The 13,487-nt window shown below is 44.4% G+C and overlaps 1 pseudogene across 1 annotated transcript in view; it reads left to right on the plus strand.

Annotated features, from left to right (window-relative positions):
• The first annotated feature begins 4,610 nt into the window (after positions 1–4,610).
• Positions 4,611–13,487, plus strand: part of LOC311181482 (caspase-13-like) — a 39,714-nt pseudogene continuing 30,837 nt past the window's right edge. The window contains exons 1-2 of the transcript in view: positions 4,611–4,760; positions 5,183–5,380. The product of the transcript in view is annotated as a caspase-13-like (transcript). The remainder of the gene's footprint in view (positions 4,761–5,182; positions 5,381–13,487) is intronic.

Genomic DNA, 13,487 nt, shown 5'->3' on the forward strand with positions numbered 1-13,487 from the left:
AGCTAGCCAGTTAAAGCCCGTCTGTCTCTCCAAAGCCATCCTGGTTGTCTGCCTCTTACCCTTTTGCCTGTCCTCCCTACCCCTTGTCTGGGGACTTTGCAGCAAATGGTTGTACCTGCTGAAAAACGGTACTATCAGTGTAACAAATATGGAGACAGTTATGTATAAAAGAAACCCTTTGTGTTTAAACAGGTGCTCAGACCTTAAGGGGCTACCCAGGTCTGGGCCCTCATACATGAGCAATAAAGCTTCTGTTGACCTCACCATTCCTGAAGTACCGCTTGTTCTTCCTTTGCCTGGATAAAAGGCCAGAATTTCTACAACACCAGGAGCGCTGCGGCGGTCACCTTTATCTTGGGGCTCAATCAGTTATTTTTGTTGCTGCTGCTCCCCTGGGTGTGTAGGGCCACCATGCCTGGCAGTTCTAGCTGCACACAACACTGCCACTGTTGTTCATCAAGCAGTCTCTATCAGATTTGTTTAAGCAGGTTTGGGGAGCAGGGAGAATGGCCATGGGAGGAAGAATAGCACGGTATGGTTTAAGCAAGTGTACAACACAACTGTAAAGATAGTGGGAGATCCAGACACTTGGACTGAGAACACCCCAATTGAGAGAGAGCATGAATTTTTGAATCTTGCTACTACTGGCCAGCTATGAAAGCCATTTGCACAGAGTTTTGTCTTTTAGCAGTTGAATGACCTTGTCTTCGTCTTTGTCTTTACTTGCTTACTAGGGAGACCACCAGTGAGTTTTGCATTAGCTAGGGACCTGAAACATAGGCCATCGGTCCCCAAGAAACTGGTAGGAGGCTGGGTGCTGCCATGGCCACACAACCTAGGTTAGGACTTTCAAATTGATACCATCTTTTTGTTTTGTCTGTGAAGATGTTAGAGACCCTCCAGCTGGCAGCCCACCCTACTGTGGAAACGTCCCAACATCTGTTATCCTCAAAAGGCAACTTTTATATTTTAGCCCAAATAATAACCTATATTATTCTTCAGCCCCAATTTTGTTGTGTACAGGGTGAACGTCTAGGTACCATACTTGTTGCTGGCATGTTTGTAGCCTTTTAAAAACTTGGTACTCTGGGGCCTCCCCGTTGGTGCAGTGGTTGAGCACTGGGCTGTGAAGCTGCCCGCAGCCTCTGTAGTGCAGGCTCGATCCCATCCCCAGCCTCTGGCCAGGGTCCCACATGGCGCTCAGACCTCTTCTGCCGCCCGCTGCTCCCCTCAGCAGTGCATTTCGTCAGTCTGCCTGTTTTGTAAAAACTTGGTACTCTGAATTTATTTATTTATTTATTTATTTATTTTTAAAGCAAGTTATTTTATTTTTTTTAATTATTTATTTACACAAGCACTGGGTACAGTCAGAAGTGCGGGAGGGTGAGAGAATTCACCAGAGCCAGAGCCGGGAACAGAACAGGCAGACTGACGAAATACACTGCTGAGGGGAGCAGCGGGCAGCAGGAGAGGTCTGCATAGCATGTGGGACCCTGGCCGGGGATCGAACTGGTGCCGCAGAGGCTGCGGGCAGCTTCGCAACCCAGCACTCAACCGCTGCACCACTGGGGAGGCCCAGTACTCTGAATTTAACAGAAGTTAGTGGCCAGCTTTGTGGAGCCAGGCAGAGGCAGAAAGCGCTCTTCTTTTTTTTTTTCAAATCCAAACAGGTAAAGGGTGCACAAGTTTGAAACTACCGGGCGGAGAAAAACAGTCACTTTATTAATGACATGGGAGTCGTGAGCTGATTTATAATTTTTCCAGTTATTTGTGAGGGAAGGAGAGGTGGTGCTTTTACAACTAAATTGACTCTACCAAAGTACCAGTTTTTTTTTTTTTTTTTTTTTTATGACGAGCTAGGCGTTTTTGGATACCCCTCTGAGATTTCCAACTGAAGCAGGTACTGGCACTATCTCTGTGGCACAGCATAGGAATTAAGTCCAAATAACAGGAGCTCTGCTAGGGCCAAGCCTGGGGCTTGCTTTTGGTCATGTGTGAAGAAGTTTGTTGAACAAGTCAGACCAGCCTGGCATTAAGACTCCTGTGTCATGGCTTTTCCCAGCATTCTTTAGCTCTTCTGTTAATCCTTTGATCTCCTGTATTTCCTTCATTTCCCTCTTTAGGGACTCAATTTTATTCTTCTGAGCATTGTTTTCCTTAATGACTTTAGTCAGTTTTTTCATCATGGCAATTTTTTTTTTATAATAAATTTTATTTTTATATTCCCTATACAATTTCAACCCCCCCATTTTGACCCCAATCCCTCCCCTCCCTCCACCCCCCCCAAAAGTGTCTCTGGTTCATAGATTTTTGTTGATTTTGATTTTCACTTTCTTATAGTTATTCATTTTCCTGGTCCCTTATTTAAGTTTTCTAGATTCCTGCTATGAGTGAGACCATCCAGTATTTTTCTTTTTCTTTCTGGCTTATTTCGCTGAGCATGATCCCTTCCAGCGCCATCCATGTTGCTGCAAATTGCATGTGTTTATCTTTTTTGAATGCTGAGTAATACTCCATGGTATATATGTACCACATCTTCTTGACCCAGTCATCTATTTTTGGGCATTTGGGCTGTTTCCAAAGCTTAGCTATTGTAAACAGTGCTGCTATAAACATAGGGGTGCAGGTGTTCTTTGGAATTGATGTTTCTGTGTCCTTTGGGTAAATACCTAGGAGTGGAATTGCTGGATCATATGGAAGCTCTATGTTTAGTAGGTCCAGACATGGCAATTTTAAATTATTTTTCTGGAAGGCTCAGAAGTTCTTCAAAGTTGCTGTTGTTGGAAGCTGGTGGGTGGTTTTCTTTTTGTGGTGTGTCTTTTTCCTGCGGAGTTGCTACATTGCATGTAGTTTTTCTTTTCCCTGCTGCTTGTCTTCTAATTTGCTGTATGTGTTGTGACACTGTGCTGCTGGTACTGGCCGGCATCTTTTTGGTGTGCTCTTTTGGGGGTTTTGGAAACTGGTAGTCCAAATGAGTCAAATACTGTTATGCCAGAAGTCCAGAGAGGCAGTGGTACTTTGAGTATGTTGATGGTCACTGTCACAGAATATCTCCTCCTTCTGTGTTTAATTACAAAGGTGTGTCTTGAAGTCCCACAGACTTCCCTGGAGGTGGGGCAGCCGGATTGCTCTCTGGGTTCCAAATTGCTGGATCCCCCTTTGGGCTCTGACTTCCTACTAGGCAGGACCAGCCTTGTGGGGGCCTTCTGCTCACCTCTGATGCACAGGGAACCTTCTCCCTCTGGCTCCACGGGGAGCCTCCCGCCAGTTTCAAGCAGTCTTTATTGAAGAAAGGTCCCTGTTCTAAAATGGTGATTCATGCGGAGAGGCACACTCCTGTGCGCCTGGTCTGTGTGCCTTGGCTCTCTTAACCCTCCCCCAATCTGCATCCTTCTAAGCCAATGGCTCAGAGGGCCAACCGCTTATTGTTCCTGGCCAACACACTAAAATGTTGTAGAAATTCTGGCCTTCTACTCAGTCAGAGGAAGAACAAGTGGTACTTCAGGAACGGTGAGGTCAGGAGAAGCTTTATTACTCATGCATGAGGTCCCAGACCTGGGTAGCCCTGCAAGGTCTGAGCACGGGCTTAAACACAAAGGGTTCCTTTTATACATAACTATCTTCGTATTTGTTACATTGATAGCATTGTGTGCAAAATTGTTGATTCTGTGAGATGAAGGTAGATCCTATATCCCACCTCTGGAAATCTCTTTTGGATTGAGATTGTTCCATTGGCAGTGACTCAGTCAACAGCGTTAATGTCCAGCCCAGAGCTGTCCTTCTGAGAATGCATTTCCTCCTCTGCGGTTTCTGACACAGAAGAAGCTGTGTGAGCACCAAGAGGAAATTCTACTTTTCATAAAGTTTCTTATCTCTTGCAGCTCTTCAGGCAGTGCAGGACAAACCACCTACCCTCACACCCTCAGGGTCAGAGAAAAAATGACAAGCTTTGTCCCCTAGAAATAGCCCAAATGATAAAGGAAGAAAAAGCAACAGAGGTGCTGTGCTGTGGATACAAGGATCTGGGTGAAAGATATTAAAAGAACTTTTAGGTGCTGTGTTGCTTGCTTAGAGCTGGTGGCCTTGAGATGCTCTGAAAAAACACTTTGACTCTTCCCTTACAAAGATCGCTTCTATATCCTAGATTCCCAGACTTAGTAAAAATTCCCAGTTTGATGAATTATTGAAAAATAGTAACAATAACAATCATATCTATTGAATGCTAACTATACGTCAGATCTATTTTAAGTTTGCTGCAATTAAAACCCCCTTTAAATCTGAATAGAACCCATTTTACATATCATTAAATTAAGGCATGGATTATTAAATATTTTAGACAAACCAGTAAGTGGGGACTTAGTTTTAAATTTCAGTCATTCTAGTTTCAAAGTCTCTTCATCGCACAGTCCTGTCAAACTCATTACATCATGTTCACGGCTGCCATTGGGCTTAACACTCCATCCCCAGCCCTAGGGCAGGACTCGCTCACCCTCCACGTCTTTATCTCTGGCTCATGGGATTTCGTGTCTGGGTAGGACATCAATTAAAGAGAACAAGACTATTCATCTCACCTGCCTTTCCTACAGATATGTCTGATAATTGAAAGATCCATGTGCACATGTCTTGCCCTCATCATCTGCAACACAGAGTTTGACCATCTTTCAGGGGGAAATGGAGCTGATGCTGACATCAAAGACATGAAGAGACTGCTGGAAAGTCTGGGGTACAGCGTGGATGTGAAAGAAAACCTCACTGCTTTGGTATGACCTATCCTAATGTAGGCACAGAGCAATACCCTTCCTATGTCTAAAGAATCTGAGAAATCCTCATTGTAACCTCATAAGTATATATATCCTGGTAGTCTCAAATGGAAGTTTTCCCTTGGAGGAGACTTCATGCTACCATCATCTTTTCGAACATGCAAGGTTTTAGCAAGAGTCTGGTAAACTTTTAAGTGGGATGTTATAATATTAATTCAATAATGTCTTTTTCTCTTTACTCAAAATCCCTGAATAGCACCCAATAACCGTTTGCTGCACCTTGTCCAAATTTAAGTTTAAATTTTATTTTGCATTCCATCAATTTGAAGTGAGATATAAATTCCTTAAGTGTCTCCCTATTGGATGCCCACAGAGTCATGACAATGAGTCACATGGGAGACCAGTGCTCTGCTCTCTTCCAGAACATGAGGATGGAGTTGATGGCATTTGCTACCTGCCCAGAGCACCGGACTTCAGATAGCACTTTCATGGTGTTCATGTCTCATGGTGTTTGGGAAGGCATTTGTGGGATGAAATACTCTCAAGAAGTTCCAGATGTATTAGATGTCAACACCATCTTTCGAGCTCCAGTTTGTACCAGTTTTCTGCTGGGATATCTGGTATCAGGAACTGGCCCTTGTCACAGATGGATATCTGGCCTCTGTCTTAGGCATCCTTATTCATTCCCTTAGTACAGCTTCCCAAACCTGCCTGCTGGTTCATGAATAGGGTGTAGTTATTATACTTTATTCCGTTGTACCCAGACACCCTGCACTCAGCAAGGTTATGAGAGGAAGCACTGGGAGAACCAGGCTCAGGAGCCTTTTCTAATCATAACCCATTGCTGAATTTGTGAATCCTACAGAGTTGAACATGTCACGGTCTTTTTTTTTTTTCCCTGTCCACTGACTGTTGTGGAAAGACCTCTCTTGCACAACCCTGCATTCATTCTGCTATCATCTGAGACTGCATATATAATCTGTTGTCGTTTCTGGAGTCTGTGTGTTTGGAGTGCGGGGGTCCTTGAGTTCACTCTGGGAAAGGTTTCTCCAGAGCTCCTGTTTCAGAGATACGCGGTGAGTTCCCCAGGCAAGTTTCTCCATGACAAGGTGACATTAGTTATATATAAAGGGCAGGTTTATTAGGGAAGGGATAAAACAGTTAAAGACACACACCTGCATAGTCACAGGTTGGCAATGGGATTGCTGCCCCAACCTGTGCAGAAACTGAACTGATATAGTCTTTTTTTGTTTGGGAGGGGTCACTCCTTGTGAGTAGTCAGTTATTTGCTAATTTTGTATAACTAGGTAGAATTTGAAAGGGACCAGAGAGTCTACAATGGGCTCAAACTCCATATCTCTACCTTTGGATGTGCCCTCTGATACCTGCTTGAATTTTATGCTTTGTGATCTAGGTGTCCATGCCTAACAACACTAGTCTGCGTCTAAGGATACCAGTTTCCACAACTGTGTTGTCGGCTGCCTAAGGATCTTGGTTTCCATAGCTGTGTCAATGGCTATGCTTATCTCTTCTACCCCCACCTCATGTGAGCCAGGTTTCTGGTCTCGTGGCACACCTCTTTTTCATTTTTTTTTTTATTCTTGTCCTCCATCATAGTAAGTCACTGTTCAGCAGGTATCAAAACAGGGAGATGAACAGCCCCCTCAATAAAAATTAACTGTTAAGGGCCTGCCTGGTGGTGGCACAAGGGTTTAAGTCTCAGCACTATGACGCTATTGGCAGCCACTGCAGCATGAGTTCAGTGGCAGGACAGGGCGATAACCCACATGGCACAACAGACCTCTCCTGTCTGGCCTGCTGCTTCCCTCAGCATTGTATTTCAGTCAGTCCACCTGTTCTGCTCCTGACTCTGTCTCTGGTGAATTTTCTTACCACCAACCCCCTACCTGCACCTATAGCCTACAACCCAGCTCTTGTATGCATAAATAAATAAAATAAATCTTAAAAAAATAAATGTTAAGGGGGGGCTTAGTCAGTAAACAAAAGCAGGGGGGGTGGCCTTGAGGTGTCTGCAGAACTTACCTCTAATGACAGGGTGAGATGACACTGAGATGTCGGGAGACAGGGAGGGAAACATCATCCCACCAGATCATAGTTCATATGGGAAACAAGCTATGTGGGTAATTGTCATCTCCTTCTCTGGAAATGAAAACTGTCAGTTTTTACTGCTCCCTGATTTGCATTTTTAAGCAAGCAGAGGTCAGGTGTAGGGCAGAGACAAGGAGGTGTGAGGGCACTAACAAGTGAAAGGAGGCCGAGGTGCCAAAGTACAGGAGAGTGGATTGTTATTTCCACTTGCATTTCACAAAGGAAGAAAAGTTTTACCACACAGGACAGAAAAGTCCTTTCCTGTACATCGGGATATTACTCAAAATTGAGTAAGCGGTTTTCTAAACAGGTTTCTATGCCTGGACGAGATACTCTAACCCCTGAAGTAAGGAAAGTTCTGATAACTTTCACATTTTGAAGTCTGTGCCTTTCTTCAAGCAGGAAGGCCTGAAGATGTTATCCATAACTCGTGAGTAGTGATTCTTTTGTGCTCTGGGGTCAAAGACTTGGGTGTTAGGTCTGGCACAGGCAGAAATAAGGAAGGGGTGGTGAGGTTGATGTCATTTTTGGAATCAGTGGGTTTGGAGTGTGGGGTCCTTGGGTACACTCGGGAAAGATTTTATTATGGGGCAGAGAGAGAGGTACCCCAGAGCCCCCAAACCTGCCTGCTGTGAAGAAGTTCTATGACCCATCGCATCAAGACAAAACATGTAAGACCTTTATTGGAAAGGAACTTTAATACAATTAGTAAACAATACAAAAAAGACAAAGAATATAGTTTCAAAATCAAGCACACAAAGTTACCCATTCCCTCATGGGTAAAAGTCCACCCAAACAGGATTGGCCCAGAGAAAGACCCCATAGTCTGCCACAAGTCTAAAGCACCTTCTGGTGGGGACCCATTGAAAAGGATCAGAAACAACCAGACGAGTCTGGGAGGAAAAGAGCAAAATCAAAATAAAAATTGCCATTCTGAATCCCCCAAGGGTCTCTCACCCACATCTGTTTCAGCCAGTTCAGGAGCAAGAAGCAAGTGCAGCTTCTTCACGTATCTCTGTTCCATGTGCCTCCTCAGGCCTCCTTCTGGCTCTCCAACCTGTCTCCCTCTCCAGTCTCCTCTTTAGCATCTTCTCCTCCCTGCTCAGCTCTACCCTCCATTCAGTGGGGCAGGGAATCTGGAACTTTCCCTTTTCCTGGGCACCACCCTGTTGCAGTTTCACCAGAGGCTCCCCTTTCAGCTGCACACACAGAATTTTCCGGGCAAGATTCTCCATAAGACAGAGAAGTTACTCAAAAGAGAAGGATTATTATGAAAAAGGAAAGAAGGAAAAAGGATACTTGCATAGACAGGAGGGAACAAGAAGAATGCCCTCTGGAGGGGCCAGCCTCCTGTTTTATCCTCTTCTTTTGCTGAGTGGTTCTCACCTCTGTGGGGTGGTCTGCTTTTGTTGAATTTGAATAGCTATGCAGAATTTGAAAAGGACCTGAGATTCTACAATGGCCCTCAAATCTCCATATCCTCACCTCCTTTCTGAGCTCCTGACACCCTCTACAGAAGTCTGAGCAGTGCTTGGGTCTGGGTCTCCTGACCTAAACATTGGAGCATCAGGATTGTCAGTGCCAATAGCTGGGTCCATGGCTCTGGGAATCCCTTCTACCCCCAGCTCCTGTGTGAGTCAGATTCTGGTTTGGTGATGCCTCCTTGTCAAGTTTTCTCCCCTTTTCCTGCACCAGTAGCATGAGAGCAGAAGGCCCTGCCCTTACCACTGCTGAGGGAGAGCAGGGGCTCCAGGTATCTCTGCGTCAGTGTAGAGACAGGAAGGGCACAGAGCAGGATATCTAGGATCCAAGCAGACCAGATAAAGGAAAGCTGTGGAGCCTCGGTGGCATTCTCAGGCTTTTTTTGAGCTTTACATGTATTGCAGCAACCAGGTATGCGGCACTCAGGGCTGCCCAGACATCTTCACTCTGGGCTTCTTTGACTTCTCTCTTTCTCTCTTCTGCGTCTGATTCTCTTGGTGACTATCTCAATACTCCTTCCTCCCATGGCCCACAGAAATAAATAAGGCAGCTTGCCACAATGTAACAACTGCAGGTGCCCCATCAGGCAGGGCAAACCTAATGGTGGAAGGGCAGAAAAGCCTGAAAAAACATTTACCATACTGTCAGGAAAATTAATTCCTTCATTTCAGCTTCTGGTAATAAAAGAGGGGGTAAACACAAATAGTGCAAGTTCTTTGTGTGAGAGACAACCCTGGCAGTTTCTAAAGGTACTCTGAAATCTGATGATGTTTTTTGGAGTCAATGAAGTGCAGGATCCTTGGGCTCACTCTGGGAACCTGTCACCAGAGCTCCCGTTTCAGTAGCAAGTGGCAAGTTTTCCACGGGGAGTTTCTACACAAGACAGAGATTAGTGATATTTAAAGAAAAGATTTAGTAGGAAAAGGGGACAAAAGAATGAAGGATACTTGAATAGACAGAAGACAGCTGAGAGAGCTCCCCGAGAGGGACAGGTTTGCTGAGAGAGGCCTGCATGGTTGCAGGCAGGCGGCCTTGAGGAGAAGTACACACATGGTCATGGGCAGCAGGATGCAGCTGCCCTGCAGAGCAACACACTTGGTGAAAAGAAGCACCTGCAAAGTCACAGGTGGGCAGAGGGGCTGCTGAGAGCTAGTGCAGAGACTGCACTGATAGAGTCTTCTCTTTGGGAGGGGTCACTCCTTGTGCTCCTTGGGGTTAGTTGCTGTTGGTTAACTCTGCAGAATCCTAAAGGGACCACAGTATTCTACAGTGGGCTCAACCTCCATATCTCTACCTTGAGCCTGTGCTCTAGTCACTCCCTCCAGCAGTCTGATAACTGCTTGGGTCTTATGCTTTGTAATCTAGGCATTGGAGCCTAAGGGTTTGGGTTCTAGAGCTGAGTCAATGGCTGTGCAAATCCCGGACCCCACATCCAGCTCTTGGCATTGTGTGAGCCAGGTTTCTGGTCTTGTGTGGGGCTCCTTTTTAGTTTTTCTATTCTTGTTGTCCATCCAAATCTTCTCTGCTTCCCTTGAGTCCAAATTTGTCATCAGTGTCCTAATCATTGCTCCTACAGAGATAAGCAGGGCTGTGAAACCCACTTCCTCTGCCTTCTCTTGTACTGAGTACACACTTGGTGTTTTTAAAATGACTCCCAGTGTTTCCCCTTTCTCTCCAGGCCTGCTGCTAACTGCTCTCGTGTGGTGTGCAGAATTTCTCGTGTTGTTCTCATAGTTTTTAAACTGGTCTTCCTCACTCTAGGATTTAGCCCTCCAATCCTTCTTGCACTGGATATTCAGGTCAGGTCTCCTGTCCAGAGGCTGAAAATGTCTCAGAGATGGTGTCACTGTTTGTGCAGTTGGTAGCCAAATCATGTCCTATTGAGTCCTAGGGCAAATTAGGGTTAATTAGGCAGTCAGGGACAGTGCAGGCAGGGGCTTGAGAGAGTCAAAGAGGCTTCTGAGATAAGGGAAACAATAGGAATAAGGCAAGCTCCAGAGGTAAGGACAACCTCTGAAGAGGGTTAGTCAAACACCCAGGACCAGGGACAGTGGATGTTCCTGGACAAGGCCAGTGAAGAAAAGGATGGAAAGGGCTGGGACACAGAGACTTAGTCTGGGCACAGAGACATGAAGACTGTGTGAGTGAGACCACCGAGAACTAAGGAATCACAAAGAGACCTGTGGAGCTTCAGAATAATTAAGGAAAGAAGGTGTATATTCTCAGGACTCCACTTTGGCTCCCTTGTCCCTCCCTTGTCTGGGAGTTCCACTTTATTTCTCCCCTTTCCTCCTCAATAAACTTATTTTCTTTCTCTAAACAAATCTGCCCCTTTTTGCTGTGTGTCTGAGCTTCAGTGAGGCTCCTGCTGTGTCTTGGTGAGACACCAACCCATGGTGGCCTAGTGGCCGACTCAGAACTGGCCCTGCAGCAGGGGTCCCTTCCTGCCTGGGCACTAGGTGGGCCTGAAAACCTGCAATTACGGTATCAGTTGGCTAAAGAAAAAAAAATACGGTATCAACTTGCCAAAAGGACAGGGATGTTCATTTCCTTTACACAGGGCGTTTCCTGACACCAATAAAATGTTTTTTCTAACTTGGACAAGATGCCCCACCCCTGAACTAAGGAAAGTTCTGGTGCCTATACTGAAGTGTGTGGCTTTCTTTAAGCAGAGAAGGACTGAAGCTGGTCTCTATGCCTGCTGAGTAGGGGTTCTTTTCTGTTTAGGGGCCAAGGACTTGGGTCTCAGTCTGGGATGGACAGAAATCAGAAACTGAAGGTGGTGTGATAGTGCAGTAGTGAAGTCCTTGTGTGTGTGTGTCCTTCACCTTCTGATCTGAGTGTGTCTACTTTTGCTGATTTAAAAATGCAAATCAGGGAGCAATGAAAACCTAAGTGTTTTCAGTTGCAGAGAAGGAGATTAGAATTACCCACCTAACTTGTTTTCTTTTGAATTGTGATTTGGTGGGAGGATGCTTCCCTTCCTGTCTCCTGACATCTCAGTGTCATCTCATCCTGTCATCAGAGATTAAGGTCTGCAGACACTGTAAGGCCACTGCCCTCCTGCTGTTCTTTCACTGCCTAAGGCCCCCTAACACTTACTTTTTTTGAAGAGTTATTTTATTTATACATAAAAGAGCAGCATAGCTATTCAAAATCAACAAAAGCAAACTACCTCACAAACATGAACCCCTCCCCACCTAGAGAAGAGGATAAGGAAAGAGAAAGCAGGCAGAGGCACCGAAGTAGAGACTAGTGTATTGTCATTTCCAGTTTTTGTTTCCCAAAGGAAGAAAAGTATGACCGTACCAGAAAGTGAAGTTCATTTGCTGTACACAGCGGAGGAGGGGTTTTCCTGCAAACAAGCATGTCGTTTTTCTGACTCAGACTAGTGCCCTGCCCCCACACTCAGGCCCCTTAAAGTCACTTTCCTTTGGAAGTCGGTGGCTTTCTTCAAGCAGAGAAGGACTGAGCCTGTTCCCCTGGCTGGTGAGTAGGTTTTCTTTCCTGCTTATGGGTTAAGGACTTGGGTATCAGGGCTGGGAGACGCAGAAATTGGAGAAAACAAGAACAGGCCCCTTGGAAAACCCACAACACCAGGCACCAGGGAACATGAGATAAGCAGAATCAGAGATACAGCTGACAACAGTAACTAACTCCAGCAGACCCTCTGGGCAGAAGAGACACCTGCTCTGGACAGTACATCCTTGCACAAGCCTTCCAAATATCATGTAATGAAGTCTAATGTCTTAAGAGTGGGGCCAGGCTTCTGTATTTGAACCCCTGAATTTGAATCCTTTCCCTACTTGCTATACACACTGTATGCTATACACAGAATTTGGGTCAATTACTTAAGCTCTCTATTTCCGTTTCTACATCGTGCCAATATTAATATACTTGCTATATGAAGGTTTTTTTTTTCCATTTAATTGCTGTACATTGGTGTACATTGTTAGGATACAGGAAGTATAGGATCCCTTCCTTCAGATGTAGTTAACCCGGCATGCCCATTACCAAAGCACCCATATTCCAACACGATAGTCCACTGAAAACTGATATAAGGCTGTTGGCACCAATGTGAGGCCCATTTATATTAACTATTATTACTGCAGCTGTGTTGTGGCTAACTACAAAAAGATGGCCTTAAGAACGATTTGAATCCTAATATGTGTGATTATTTTATTTCAATGATCTATACAATAGGGGAAATATTGTAGGATATGTGTGAAGGTCCAGCAGACAAATATTTGTAAAGTATGCAGTACTGAGATTTGTAAATGATATAGATGATAATTTATATATAATTGTTTATAATCATGATCGGTGACTAAGAAATTTTAATAATCATTAAGTTGACGGTATTCCTTCACTTTTTGTTTATGCATTAGAAATTTCCTGTGTCTTTTTCATTAGCGTTGTTCAAAACATTTATTGAAAGAATACTTTAAGATAACATGGAAGATGAGGCTGATGCTTTGGGCCAAGTCTTTGTTTCAAGTCCTGTCCCGTTTTCTAAAGAAACTGTGTTTTTGTGTCTAAGTTATCTTCACATTTAGATAGACTGGAGAACTCTATTTTAGTGTGGATTTAGAATCAACAAGGCATCTTCCCTTCTCATCTACTATAAATCATATCTGTGGGGTTAAAATAAAAGTATGACTTTGATGTCCATATTCACCTAAAAGCTGGAACTTATGTTAGATAGTAATGTTATCCTGGTATCCATTTAATGTGCCAAACAGAAAGTTGATTTTCAGTCCTAAATTTTCAGATTATTTTCAATTCTGAATTTTGATTGAGATAAGATCTTAAGGCATAAAGACTTTAGGTGAATTCATTCATTGATGTGTCTACTAAGCAAGCATATGAGTGCTTGCACGTATTTTAAGCCTTAAGATGCAGGAATGGGATGTAGATTGAAAACATAGCTTTTTCACCCAGGAAATTAAACACAGAGGAAAGACCCTATTGTCTGGGGGATAAATGTACAGTCCAGACAAGAATGTGGAGGATCCTTGGAGGTAGGTCATCATCACTACTGTGTGAAAGAGAGAAACAGAAAGATAAATTGAATGCAGTGGGTTGCCAGATGTCAACCCAATGTCAGAGAGGAGAGCACAGAAGTTACCAAAAAGT

This window comes from Talpa europaea (genome assembly GCF_964194135.1).
Source record: "Talpa europaea genome assembly, chromosome: 12".
NCBI lineage: Eukaryota > Metazoa > Chordata > Mammalia > Eulipotyphla > Talpidae > Talpa > Talpa europaea.